The sequence below is a fragment of the Falco cherrug genome, chromosome 15 (assembly GCF_023634085.1).
Source record: "Falco cherrug isolate bFalChe1 chromosome 15, bFalChe1.pri, whole genome shotgun sequence".
In the NCBI taxonomy this organism is placed as follows: Eukaryota; Metazoa; Chordata; class Aves; order Falconiformes; family Falconidae; genus Falco; species Falco cherrug.
The window spans coordinates 20,225,379-20,239,618 of NC_073711.1; positions in this window are offsets into that span (position 1 = coordinate 20,225,379).

Below are 14,240 nucleotides of genomic sequence, written 5' to 3' on the forward strand. Positions count from 1 at the left end.
ATCATGTAGCTGGAACTGGAGAAGAAACTAGGTTGGAATGACCTATGGGGGACCCTCATTTCAGCCTCCTTCTCAAACCTGGGCTAAATACTAAGATTAATTCAAATAAAGGTATGACCATTCAATTTATATGATGAAATTTTTTTAAAGTAAATTCAGATTGCTCGTGGCCTTCTCCGGACAAGTTTTGAAAAAGTGCAAGAACTGATAATGCACACAGACCCTAAGGGTCAGTGGTTTGATGCTCACCTTTTCCCTCATAGCCATCTCAGCTGTCCATGGTAGAGACCTGTGACCGTCACCTCTTGGTTTTCATTGTGTGTTTCTGACCAGTGTCACCCCCTGCCTTCTCTAAGGCTCTGTGTTAGGCGGCTGATTGCTGATGGATCCCCCAGGCTTAGCCTTCCCACCCTGGAATAACCAAGCCCAACAAATGCCCTCAGTCTCTTCTCCCCATAGGTCCCCGAGGTGAACCCTACCATGGCACCTGGCTGGGCTCTTCAGTTTGGGTCATCTCTTTGGGACTGGGGGCCCAGAACAGGACGTGCTCAATACAGGGCAGCGTTTGCTTCCCCCAACTTGCCAGCTAAACCAGGGCAGTGCCTGTCGGTATTCTCAAATATTAACTTCATTTATACCTTTTCCTTATTCTAAAGGCAGTTGCTCAAACTTCAGTGAAATCTGGTCATTATGACAGTTAATTGTTTATTTCATGTACTGAAAATTTTTCTTCACTCTTTACTTGAACACATTAAAATAAGGAACTAAGTATACCTTATTAAAGAATAAATTACAACAACTCCAATTAACAATAAGATTAGATGGATGTACAGGAATATTATAGTTTTGTTTTTATTTTTAATTCAGCAAAATTAACAAGAAGCTGCTTAATAGCGAAAGTTGATTTCATACTGCCTAGATAGATACAAGGTGGATTTGGTTTGGTTTTTGTAGCTGGGTCACATTTAATATCTGAATATAACATTAATTATTAATGATTTATTAATTACTGATTATCAAATGAGTTATAGTTTTGCAGTTGTATTTAATTGCAATATCTTTGACTATATTCAGGTCAATAAACGGAATTGGTCCCTGTTGCAGCACTCTCCAAACTAGCCGGCTGCAACAAGGTCTTTTATCATCTCATACCAACATACTCTTCATGCCAGTCCCTCTGCTGCCTTCTCCTAGCCTCTCCTCACCCAGGGCCCGCTCTCTTCTCCAGATCTCTCTTCCTTGGCTGCCCAACCACTTAACAGAACCAGCCACACCTGCACTTTATCTACATCAGCCAACCCACCCCACACCCCCCCTCTACCCCTGAAGCCAGCCCACAGCTGTATATTATCAATGTTAATTAACCCAGCTTCATCCCCTCTACAGGTCCTGATAAAAAATTTATTATTAATAAAGAAATCTCATAATGCATGCTTTTTTGAAAAGAGAGACACAATTTCAGGGGCTAATTAAAATGATCAACCAGCTAAGAACTCAAAAAAAGAAATACAGAGTAGGTGGGTACTAGAGAACCTCTGGAGATCACCTAGTCCAACACTCCGGCTCAAAAAGCGGTTACCTACAGCAGGTTGTTCAGGGCTCTGTCCAGTCGGGTTTTGCAGATCTTCAAGGATGGTGACTCCACAAGCTCTCTGGGCAATCCATTGCCATGTTTGACCACTCCTGCAGAAGAAGAAAAAAACCCAAAACAACCACAAACCTTTTCTTACATGCAATTTCCTATTTTTCAGTTTGTGCCTATTGCCTCTTGTCCTGTCACTGGATACCACTGGGAAGGGTTTGGCTCCATTGTCTTTACTACCCTCATCAGGTATTTATACACATTCATATGATTCAGCTGAAGGATTCCAGCTCTCTTAACCTCTCCTGATATGAGAGATTCTCCAGTCTTTTAATCACTTCATAGCCCTATCTATGCTGGACTCTCTCCAGTCTGTCCATGTCTCTCGTTTACTGGGGAGCCCACAACTGCACACAGCACTCCAGCAGGGACTAATACAAGGTTAGATAATTTTCTTCTTTTTTTTTCCACTTGGTTTTTTTTTTTTTTTTTCAGTTCCAATAATAATATTTAAAGGCATTGATGTTTTCTGCTTTATAATGCTGAATGACATTTACCACACCTACAGCACTGGCTAAAAAGTGATTCTGCGAGATTAGTCAAAGTCTTGCAAATAACAAAGTTTAAATGGAAGAGGAAACCATGTAGAGAGGAGTTGCCAATTACCAGCTGTCAAAATGGAAGTGTAAACTAAATGGGGTTACCTTGAGCCTTGTCAGTTGATATCACAGATGACTGGAAGACAGAGAAGGGAGTATATATACTCATTTTTTGCATGGCATAATGCTGGAAGAAACTACAAGTCAGGGTTGTAATTCAAAATTAATTTTCTGTAATCTGTTAAAAGGGGTAGGTCTGCTGCTGGAACAAGAATAATTGTCTAGACAGCGGTTCTTTGGGTGGGGGCATCTGCTTAGGACTTGCAAGCTAAACACAATCAATTATGGCATCTTATTACCAGCAAGGCAACCTGTACTCTGGCACATAAGAATATGAATTTATGTTTTGCTGGATGCATGAATCAACCTTTTTCCTTCCTGCACTCAGCTGTAACAGGGGCTCAGCTGGAGGTCTTTGTGCAGATTTGACGCTCTAAGAGTCAAAAGAAAAGAGCAAGAATAGTAGGAGACACAACAGAAGGAAAGATTAAAGGAGCTGTGATTATTCAGGCTAAAGAGGATAAGATGAAGCAGGAATTTGATGGGTCTTCAAATAGAAAAAGCAAAGTGACATTTTTTTCTAATAGCAAAAAAAAAAAAAAAAAAAGAAAGCTATTTCTTATGTTTACCCTGCATAGATAAATAATAACGGGGCTTAATTGCAGTAAGAGAGATTCAGATTTGATATGAAGAGCAGTTTCTTCATGGTAAAGATGCTGAAGCATTGGTATAGTTTGCTGACCGTTTCTGGCAACTTTTAGGAAAAGGTTAGACAAACATGTGCAACATAGTTAAAGCTGATCTACAGGGAACGCACTAGATGACCTTTGAAAGTCCCTTTGAGTTCTGATTTTTCTCATTTGCAGATGCCACCATGCAGACTTACAAAGTCAGCAAAGGAATCAATTGTTAAAAGCAATGGACAAAAGAATATAAAGTGCCTGTCTCTTTCTGTGCTGTACCTTTCTCTGCCCAAGTCAAGAATATCAGCCTTGTGTTCAATTCAGGCTGTTCTGGTTGTCAGTGTTCTCTTCATTTTATCTGAATGTTTACATATATTTTCAAAGCTATCTAATATGTCAAAAGTCTGAGGCTATTATCTAAGAAGACACAAATGAACTGCAGATGTTGCTAAATGTTTGATAAAGTATCTTGGCATTGTTCATGTCTGAAAAGCCACCCTAAGATGCTTGCTTCATCTAAATTATTTTGAAAACTAATTTGAATAGTCAACTCCAGCCTTCAGATTCATAGACCATCAATATCGATATTAATTCCTTGAACAAACAGCAGTTTTGATACTTTTTGATACATAAGGTATTAATAGGCCATTTTCTGGCCAATACTCGAGTCAAATTATTTTTCAAGCATAAACACATAGTGCTTAACTGACCTTTAGAAAATTTTTAAAGGCCTACCACATCTGAATGGCAGGTAGGGATAACTTGTATTTGGAAAGCAATGTGATGTAAAGGCGGTCCACCAAAATGAATAAAGGACCCCGCATTCTGGTTAAGTGCGCTGCTGTTCTGCCAAGTGCAGTGCCAGCTGTGTCACTGCCCTGCACTATATCTTTTGAAACTAGTATTTCTCCACCAGTATGCACTCAGGAAGGTCTAACAAGCTTCTGCCAGAGAAGGAAACCCAGAGAGAGAGGATCTCTCTGCTAAGCTGTTTTGAAAATAATTCCATGTTGTCCACGCTGAGGTATGAAAATAAGACAATCTTATTTCATCCATTGGAGATGATATTACAAAAAATATTATAAATTAATACATTACAAAATTAACTTGTATTTATGAAAGACTTTGGTATCTTCCATTTCTCTAACACTAGTTACTCCATTCTGGACATTTCATATTGATCAGGAAATCACAAGAACCTTGTTTTTACTGAGGACAATAACTAATTTCAATTTATACCTAATATTTGGACTTTTGGTTTTGGTTTTCAATTTAGTCTTTTTTTTTTTTTTTTAGGCACAATTTAGCAAAAATTTGAATGTAGTTTCATGTTCTGACTAGTTCCTAGGCAATGTGTGGTGCAAGGATCAGAAAATTCATGTAGCAATCCAGCAAGACAATGCACCAGGAATAATGGATATGCCTGATCTGCTTTATTTTGGTTTTATTACGTTATTTATAGTTTTCCAATTTAGATGAAAACATGCCACTAAAAGGGAAAACTTTGTCTCCTAGTAAATTTAAGAAGCAACCTACTTAAAAATACTTATGTTAATTTCTCTTTACATATCAAAGTATTTGGTAAATAAACGCCAGAAAATAGGAAATCAATTTTATAGGACTGATTCTTTTTTCCCACGCATGAGAATTTCCCATGTATGTAATCCCACATTTCCTTACATTCTGCAAGTTAACAAGCTAGAGAAGGTATCTGTATTGTATAACCCTTGAAATCCAAGAAATAAACACCATTGCTTCACAAGCTAAAGTGAGAAGTGGCTGTATAGTTAAAATGGGTGTTTGCCATTTGCTGGAAATTATGCTGGAGCACGTTGTTAATAACCGTGATTTTCGTAGTGTACAGAAAACATTTTAGAATTTTATCTTCTGAAAATAAAACTGAGTAGTTTTATTTCTGGTTTTGGGGTTGTTTTTTTGGGTTTTTTTTGGATTGTTTTTAAGGTGGGGAAGTTGACCATGTCATATTGCTTGATAGAATTAGTTTACTTGGAAGACACCTGTTATGACATTTTCCTGTCTTTGGTATACAAAGGGAAACATACTGAGCATTCCAACACAGTAATATATTTGCACATATAACTCCTATAAATAAGGCACCATTTTATGTGTGTCAATCTGTGCATCTTAAGCACCTTGGTTTGGATATTTTGACCACGTCTTTCTAGGGAAACTATGATTTGGACCCACTGAAATTCCTACATGGCCCTTGAGTATTGGATATCAGTTGGCTGCCTATGAACTTTGGAAAACGTTATCCTTATTTTATTGTTTGTTTTGGTTGTGGTTTGGTTTTTTGTTGTTTGTTGTTTTTTTTTTTTAAATCAGTCTCATCAATAAAATAGTACTGGTTTTAGGACTGATAGGATTTTAACTTACATATTTTCGTATCAACACTTGAGTGTACAGGAAAAATACTAGAACTAAGGGACTGTTGATGAAGTTGGCTTGATAGGAAATTTCCTGCCTCCACTGGCGTGAAAGTACTTTGGATGAAAGAACCTACGATAAACACATTGTCTAAACACGTTCCTTCATTAGGAAGAGGTTGTGTTTATGACATTACTAATCTTGCTGCTGTATAAATGAATGAGAAAACAATGGATGGTTGTACTTAATTAATTTACTACAGGACACATACAAGAGGATTGAGCAAATGACTGTAATCTATTTCTGTTTTTAAGAAGGTGTGCTATATGGAATCCCACTGTCACATGTATTGCTGGAAACTATTGTGGGTCCATAGACATTCTATTAAATTAGTACTGTGTACTTTTAAAAGTTCTACTTGTAAATGTCTGTTAAAGTACACTGGAAATATAAAACCAAATTGTTTACTGCTGTAAAAATACACTTCACAGATATTTGACGGTTTCCTTCCTGCTCTATCAGTTTTGGAAATGGACTTCTCTTTTGTGTTTAGAGCATGCAGATGCTTAAGGATACTGGGCAAAGCAAATACTGTGCAAAGTTAGTGTAGGAAGAAACCAGCTATAAAAAACCTGAGATGATCTCTCACACATATGACTATTTCAAGGTTATGGGGAATGTTTTAAAGGTCTATTTTGACATTTTCAGAGACTTAAATTAAAAACACTTCACAAATTCTGTGTAGCCATGATCAGTACCAAAGTACTAAGTAATTTAGATCAGAGAAAGTGATCACTGGGAAGCAACAGAGCATCTGTTCTTACAAAAAAAGCGTATAACTATTCAGATTAGTAGGAACGACTTACTCAGTTTCACTGTGACAAACTCATTGATATTGGGAAAAATGTAGTTTATTGTTTTTCATTAGTAAAGATGTCTATAGGAGGTTTTAAACACAAGACACTTTTGATGACAATAAGTTGTCAAAAAACATGAAAGAGTTTGCAGAAAAAAGACAAGAAATTTAAGCCACGTTTGCTAGGCAGTACCTTAAAATTTCTAAATCATTAATTCAAAACCTGTCTTTTTAAAATTTTTTTTTCTTTTATGCAAGAGTGGAAGTTGACTGCCTATATATTAAAAAGTAATATGAAAAACTACTGTTAGTTTCAATTGTTTTTACAGATGTCCAAATGTAGGGCTTTTTTAAACTATGAAATTCTGTATTGTTCTGTATATTAAGAGTTAAAAACCTGCTGTGCAGACACACATATTGTGATTGGTATGCTCTTAAAATGGACTTTTTTTTTTTTTTTTTTATTTCCTCAGAATAAGTTCTTCTGTACCATATAGTGAAATGAGGCCTGGGGTTTACTTTATTTCAGAAAATTAGTAACTGTGTAAGATGATTTGCCAGTGGTAGGGTCTGATGTTAAGGAACGTTCTGTTCTTCAAAACCAAAGAAGCTGGTGATATGTTTAAAATGACCCACAAGAAAATAGCTCTGAGAGATTTTCTATGTTATAATTACAATGAAATACAGGATTTTGCCAAAATTGTCCTTTAAAATATTTACGTACCGTAGATTATTGTTTTATAGATTTTTTTTTTAAAAAGTGTTTTGAGATATTTCAAGACATCTCACAGCATTTTTCAGTGAGAACTCTAAATCTCTCTTGAAGGAAATCACTTTTTGCAGAAAAGAAGATTTACAGAAGACTTAATGATATTTTAGGAGTTAAATCTACACTTTAAAAACAAACATGTTGTCATCTGGGGTGGTGTGTGGGGGAGTCTAATCCATGATGGATTTTAAAGTTCAGTAAATTGCACAACAATGAATTACAGAGGAGACTATTTTCCTATTCTGCTCAATCTTTTGTTTCATCAAATAGAGAAGTACTCTGGATGGAAGAAAGGGAGGTCATATCTGCCTAGTAATTGAAACCTGGAAGTGGTGTGGATTTTTCACTCCAGCTAAAAAATAATTTCCTACGAAGAGATTTCTTCACATAAAAATACTTGCCTGTAATGGTGGGAAAGCAGGTACAGAGTATATACAAAGGCTTAGTTTGTAGGGGTTTACCATTTGTGTTGAATACACAAAGCTGTTCTGATTAAGTCTGATTTCAGTGCAGTTGTGTAATCATTAGCATGATTACATTATCAGGTTGTTTAAGTAACTGTTGTGGAAATGCCAAAAGGAGAGCATGTTACAGACTAATTTAAAAATGTTAGCAACTCACAGAAAATATCCATATAATGTCCTTCCAAGCAATAAAATACTAGGGCAACTCTTTATTGCTTTTCTTCCACTTTACAACAAATTTTCAAAAAGTTAACAGAAGTTTGTAAAAACACCTCAAGCATCATGAATCTAGAAGACAGTTCCATATAGGTTTGCAGAAATATAGAGAGGAAACAAGTAGACAGACATGATAGAGAATTGCTCATGAAAAGTTAGGACTCCTCGAACGTCTGGGGTGACACAGTGACATACTAAATGTTTCCCTCCACTGATTTCCATTCTGGCAATACAGTAACATTGGCCAGTAGAGTGTGCAGAAGTGAGAGCTCGTTCCTTTGTCCTGCACAGGTCTCTGTGCCAGATCCAGAGCCTGTGTTCCTGTTCTGCATGGAGGTGTGGATGCTTCTGTTCAGAGGACCGGAGCATGGCCCTTTGGTTGCCCTTTTCTAGTGCGTGCTGTCTGTGGAAGTTGAACTAGGCTTATTGCCATGTTACTTCATTGTGGTTACACTCCACATGCAGAGAATTAACAATATTAATGACCCGTGTCATGTCCCTAATTTCCTGGCATCAAGTTCATTCTGCTGCACAGGCTGCTTTGCTCTATAGCTAGGTTGTAGATCAGTAGTAGATACCTTACTGTCAAGTAGGAAGTTTTGCAGATTAATTTAATTACAGGATGAGCCTGCATAGTAAGTGAAACGAATGTTGCCTTTTAAGTATGATTATGCTTGGTTGTTGTTAGTAATGATGGTGGATGGAGGTTTATCTCCCCCAAAAGAAGTATTTCACGATGGGCACTACACAGCTTTTTATCAAAACCCTGCAGCACAGAGGCAAAGCTGTCCAGCACAATCTTTGGTATGTAGATCGCATGGTATAGCAGCTTACATCTGAGGAAAAAAATGCAATGCTAGCTACTCAAAACCCCCAACCCTCCATATATCTTGTGTTTTGCAGATTGTTTAATTTTAAATCTTTCAGCATGAGAGCACTACAAGTTTGTCGCTAACTTCTGTCTCTCTTAATAATTCCTCTGCATTACAGTTGTATAGGTTTAATTAGCTGCTTCTGCTTCAGTTTTCTCATGTCATGTTGTCTTTTTCATTAGATTTTTCTTCTTCATTTGTGTTAGATGTTTGCACATTTTCTGGCTTTAAGCAATGTGGGCTATAATTGGGTTCTAAAGTTGGAACATGTCTTCAGTTACTGTTTTGTTAATTCCTTTTATTTTCCTGTCAAAACCGTATGTTATCACGTATTGCCAATGAAGTGAAAGAGAAGTCAAAGGTAATCCACATCAGCTTTTTTGCTTCCAGCAAATGTTTGTGTCTTTAGACTTGTTTTCTGTTAAAAATGTTCTATGAATGTATCCATACTATTTTCATTTTCTGTTTTCATAGAAACTATGCACAAGCATGTTACAGAATGCTGGAGGCTTTTAAAGTTGTAAAATCAAATGTATCAACGATGTAGTTTCCTCAAATTCTCTGCAACTGTGTTATCGCTTTTTTTCCTGTCGCATATAAATTTAATTTTTCTTTTACAATATTAAGTTGGGGTTGATTTAGTGTGACCAGCTGAGTTGAAACCCTGCTAAAATTGTTAAGTTAAAAGGGGGAAAAGGAGGTAAGAGAAGGCAGAATTAGACTGGAAGCTGGAGAATGTGATTGAAAAAAAGGAAGGGCAGGGCCAGCATACAGATAGTTTATCAGATGTATGTAACAGGTTTTGTTTGTCCATATGATATTTGAATGACTGTGGGGACAGATCATTTTTTGGCTTTGGACAGTGATATACTGGGGTGAAAAGATGTGGAGACAGCAGTCTTCTGTAAAACTCTGGGTTTAAGGTACTGAAATTCTGGAAGATACAGATAAAACTAGTAATAAAGTACACACTGATGTTGCATAACTTAAGGATAAGATGGCATTCTACTCTGAAATGACTGGTTTCATCAGCTTTTCAGGTAAGATCTGTACTCCTGTAAGTATTCTTGAGGTTGAGAGTAGCTATGGGTGATTATTCTGCCAATCTGAAAATCAAGCAACTTGAGGAAGTAGAAAAAATTTAATAACCTTGTTCCTTGTCCATTCTGTGCCATTTTTCATACTAAAAAAATAAAAAGTCTATTAAAAAAATCTCTGTAAACCACATGATATCTTTAGGATTTGAGCACAGTTTTGTCATAGTGATAAATACTTGGCTTCCAAAAATTTTCATTTTCATTGTGCAAATATGTGTGTTTTCAGCATAATAAAAGGCAGATTTTGGATGTGTGCTGCCATGAATTTACCCAGGTATAGTGAACTTTGTAAGTTTACTGCTTGCTTGTTAAGTTCAAATATATGATTCACTGGACTGTGTAACAGATTTTTCTGTGATAAGGCTGTTAAATTTAATTTTGCTGAAGACAGAAAGTTTACTTAGTTGAGGCTAACTGCACTGTGAGTTATTAAATTCCATTTCTCTGACTACTGCTGCTCATGGCATGTTTTAAACATTAATCTACTTGTTTGTTTGTTTGAAACAGCCATTAAAATGAAATTAATTGCAATGACATGCTTGCCATTGGATGGGAACAAGCTCAGTGTTTGAGAATTCATTTCAAGCTGAGAAGGAACTGAGCAAGCAATGTCAAGTCCAGCTCCCCCGTGCCTTTGTGCAGTCAGAATCCCAAGTAAGCACTTACCCGTTTTGACCAAAGCTCATTACAACAATAAGTCTTTCTCTGTGCTTTCCAACTGTCTTCTTCCAGGGCTGTGACAATGATTCTTGCATATCTAGTTCTAATTCTTCTCCCATATTGCTATAATGCTTATTCTGAAGAGTCAATCCTATATATCTTTATGGTTTGCCTCAGCTTCTCAGGAATGCCCCCTTGATATTCTGTATGCAATCCTTTACCCTGTTTCAGAATTGAATGTAGTTGTTTATTAGAATTAATGAAGGGAATTTCACTATCAGGTTCAGCTACCAAACTGTGAATTTGCGCCGCCCCCCCCCCCCCCCAAAAAAAAAAAAAAAAAGCTGATAAAAAAACCCCACCCAGCAGCTACTCAGATTAAGGGTATGGAAAAGATTTATAGGTTAAGAGGTTGTATAGCGTCGGGTATTTTTTTTACTTTTAAAAAAGAAAATCTTAAAATTATTTCAGTTGAATTGACTACTTAATTTCAAAATATTTATAGATCAATTACACTAAGTAAGTCTTTGGTTCGATATTAAAATGGAAAAGGATAAATTAGGCTGAAACTAGCATATTTTAAACTGTGATATGCATACTAAAATGTCTTGATGGAAATAGTTTATCTCAGATGTACAGTAAGCTATCCTGGAGCCAGCATTGAGGTCCAAGATACAAAAATCTTGGTACAGAGCTAAACCAGAATACCAGTATATAATTCTTTGCAAAATGGTTTTCCAGTATTTTGTCTGTCAAGATTCAAAACTCCAAAAGGAAACAAATGTAATATAGATTATGGTGATATATATTACTCCATTAATGTGCTTTCAATAACCTCATCAAAACAACTTTCTTATAGTTTCTTATGTATAAAATTCAATATGAGATTTTAATTAGAAGGAAGAATTAATATGTTGTTAAATAAAGGCTAGAAAAATACCACAAATGTAAGTTGAATACAAATGCAAAGACAATTATGTGAGAAATAGAGACTTACTGTGTCTTTGTTATATATTAAAACAGAATCCGAAAATGAATAAAATAGTTGATTTTCATTTTTCAAAGCAGAAACTTTAGAAAAATAAAATAGGTGGAGTAGAACATGGAGTTTGAAACACAGACAACTAATAATATTACAGTAAAAATGAGGCTTTAAAAAACACACTCAGTGGTTTAGCAGTTTGGAGGGTTGGGTTTCCTTTTTGTTAATGAACCATAGAAGATGAAGATAAGTGCATTTAGATTATACTTTTTCAAGTATTGCATATATATACATATGTATAAAAAATACCTTGGATATATCAGTGGAATATCTGAAAATGATGTGTTATGATGTGCAGAAACATCTCCTACTCCATAAAGCATTTGCCCTGTTTGTATCATGATAGGACATTTGGACGAGTCCTTTGAAAATAGGTTCCTACGGAAACATTTTTGGTAATATAGTTACTAATATTACAGTCACGCAGCACACGGTACAAATGCTATACTGCATGTTACAAATACAGCCAGAGCTCGAGTTTCACTGAATGAAGTTCCAGTATACATGTTCTTATTCCTGTGCGAAAATATCTGACTCAAACAAGTTTCAGTTAGTTTGGTTGGGGTTTTTTTGTAATATCAAGTCATCTTGGTTGAAAAAAATAATTTGGGAAATAATAGGAGTATTGTTTAAGAGCTATCATAATTAGAACAGAGAAACTGCAGAGTGCTTGCTTCTCAAAAAGTTGTGTTTGAAACAGAAAAAGAGGCAATGGCACACTGGTTTTAGAAGCAACACAGTACAATAGACATAAGAATCAGAAAATCACTTTGGGAAATATGGTGAAAAAACATGCTCAAAGTCAGTGTTTCATTCTGCTCCAGTTTCCATGGCCAGATTTAAATAGATGCAGAGATCGTTAATGTTATGGAGAGAGGAATTCTACCCAGATCTGTGTCATTACAGCAGACATTACATTTACACATATTGACTGGAGCAAGTGCTGCCAATAATGATAGAAACTTCGTACTGTCAGGCACATTAGTCATTAGATGCCTTCACTATGCATAGTCAACAGGAGCATATAAGATTAGCTGGTCAAAGAGAATAACCTTGGAATAAATGAGACAAGTTGATACATTTTCAATTAAATAGAAGGATTAACAAAAACAGGTTGGTTACTAAGGTTTCTCATTCCAAAAGAGCAGACTGAGAAATTACAGAAACTAATTAGTGAAGTCAACAAGACAGAAGTGCCAAGAGACTTAATATGAAGGAGGCTGGAATCTGAAGTCAAGGCTTCAAAATCTGTCTAAACTGCAGTACAAACAAGGAAGCAGCATTTTACAGAAAGTGGAAACATCTCTTCATTGTTTGTTTAAAAAACAATTTATCTAGAAGGTAGCAGACATCAGAAAGGGAAGATGGAACCAAAAGGACATTTTGGTTAGTGGATATTAGCCTAAAAATAAAAAGCACAGGAAAAGAAATTAGTACTTGGTTTGATGAAGCAGACATATGTATTCGTAAATAAGATACTCCAAATATGTTTTGAGTCCAATTTCAATACTGTGGAGGTTATCCAAGGACAGGCAGGTTAATAGCAGGTTTGAGCCATCCATGCCTTTCTAGCCTCAAAAAAGCCTGTTAAGTCTGTTTTTCTACTCCCCCCAAATGTCTAGCTATAACAGTCACAAAAATAAACTCCTAGGTAGTCAAAACGACATTTTTACAGATTATTTTTACACTAAAAGAACAGCTGCTGGAGAGATTTTTCATGATTAGATGAATGCTTTGTCTTTACCAATCTAACATTATATATATATTTATTTATTTATTTATTTATTTATTTATTTATTTGAATACACATAGTTTAACAAGGATTGCTTTTAGAGGGTTTTATTTCTTAAATACGGAACACAGGTTTGGGTTGGTTTTGTTTTTGTTTTCCCTCTGATCTCTCATGCTTTGGGCATAAGTATAAAGCTTGATGGATTTTGAAGTTACTGTGCTAGAAATAAGGCAGCTTAACCATAAATGCTGTATTGTAATGTAAGATGTGAATTCATAACCTACTTACCTTGTCTTTACAACATGTAGTGAGTAATATACATTTTGGCATATGTATCTTAATCATAAAAGTAAGCTTTTAGCATCTATTTTAGTATCTTTCAACAATTTTGTGGATTTTCCCTTATGTAGCCAGATGTTTTTTGGGGTACGTTTTCTCCAGATTTACAATGAGTTCAGTAAAGTTGTCAGGATCAGCAGTTCCGAAACAGCTATCATTATAGATATAATGGAAATTGCTGAAACATTCTCATATATCAGGTTTAAGAGGAATCTTTGTAATTTGAAATTTTAATATTTTAAAGCAGTATATTAGGTCACACATTATTTAAAACACTCAAATTTATTACGTTCATGCATTGTCTTCCGATGCTATCATGTTACCAAATAGTATAGCTTCTGCTCGCAAACTGTGTCTTAAAGAGCAAACCCTTCTTGCGCTACAACATCCTGAACCCGGCTGCTTCACATCAGAGTTCAGAGCTCACAAAAAGCCTTTATTCCTTTCAAAGAAACTTCAGAAATTCGATTTAAAGACAGAAAAAGTAGTGATTGATTGCAGAAACTGTAATTTACTTAAATAATAAAAAAAAAACCAAAACAAAAAAACCCCAGAAAACAAAAACCCAAAAGCAAAAAACACAGTCTCCAGCAAGAGAAAAGATGACAATGATCTTGAAATTTAAATTGGCATATAACTATTCTATTCCTGATTCTGGCACAGATGCACTTTCTGACCTTACTTAACAAAGGTGCTTATTAGTATATTCAGGCAGTACTTACTATCTTGTTGTACCTTAACCTGTGATGAATTTCCACATGATTAATATGGTGCAAACTATTTGGAAGCTATTATTTATCATTTCAAAAAAATAATTCTGAAGCACAAGGGGCACCAGTAACTCAGTTTTCCACAGTGGAAATGATGATTAAATTAGTTTC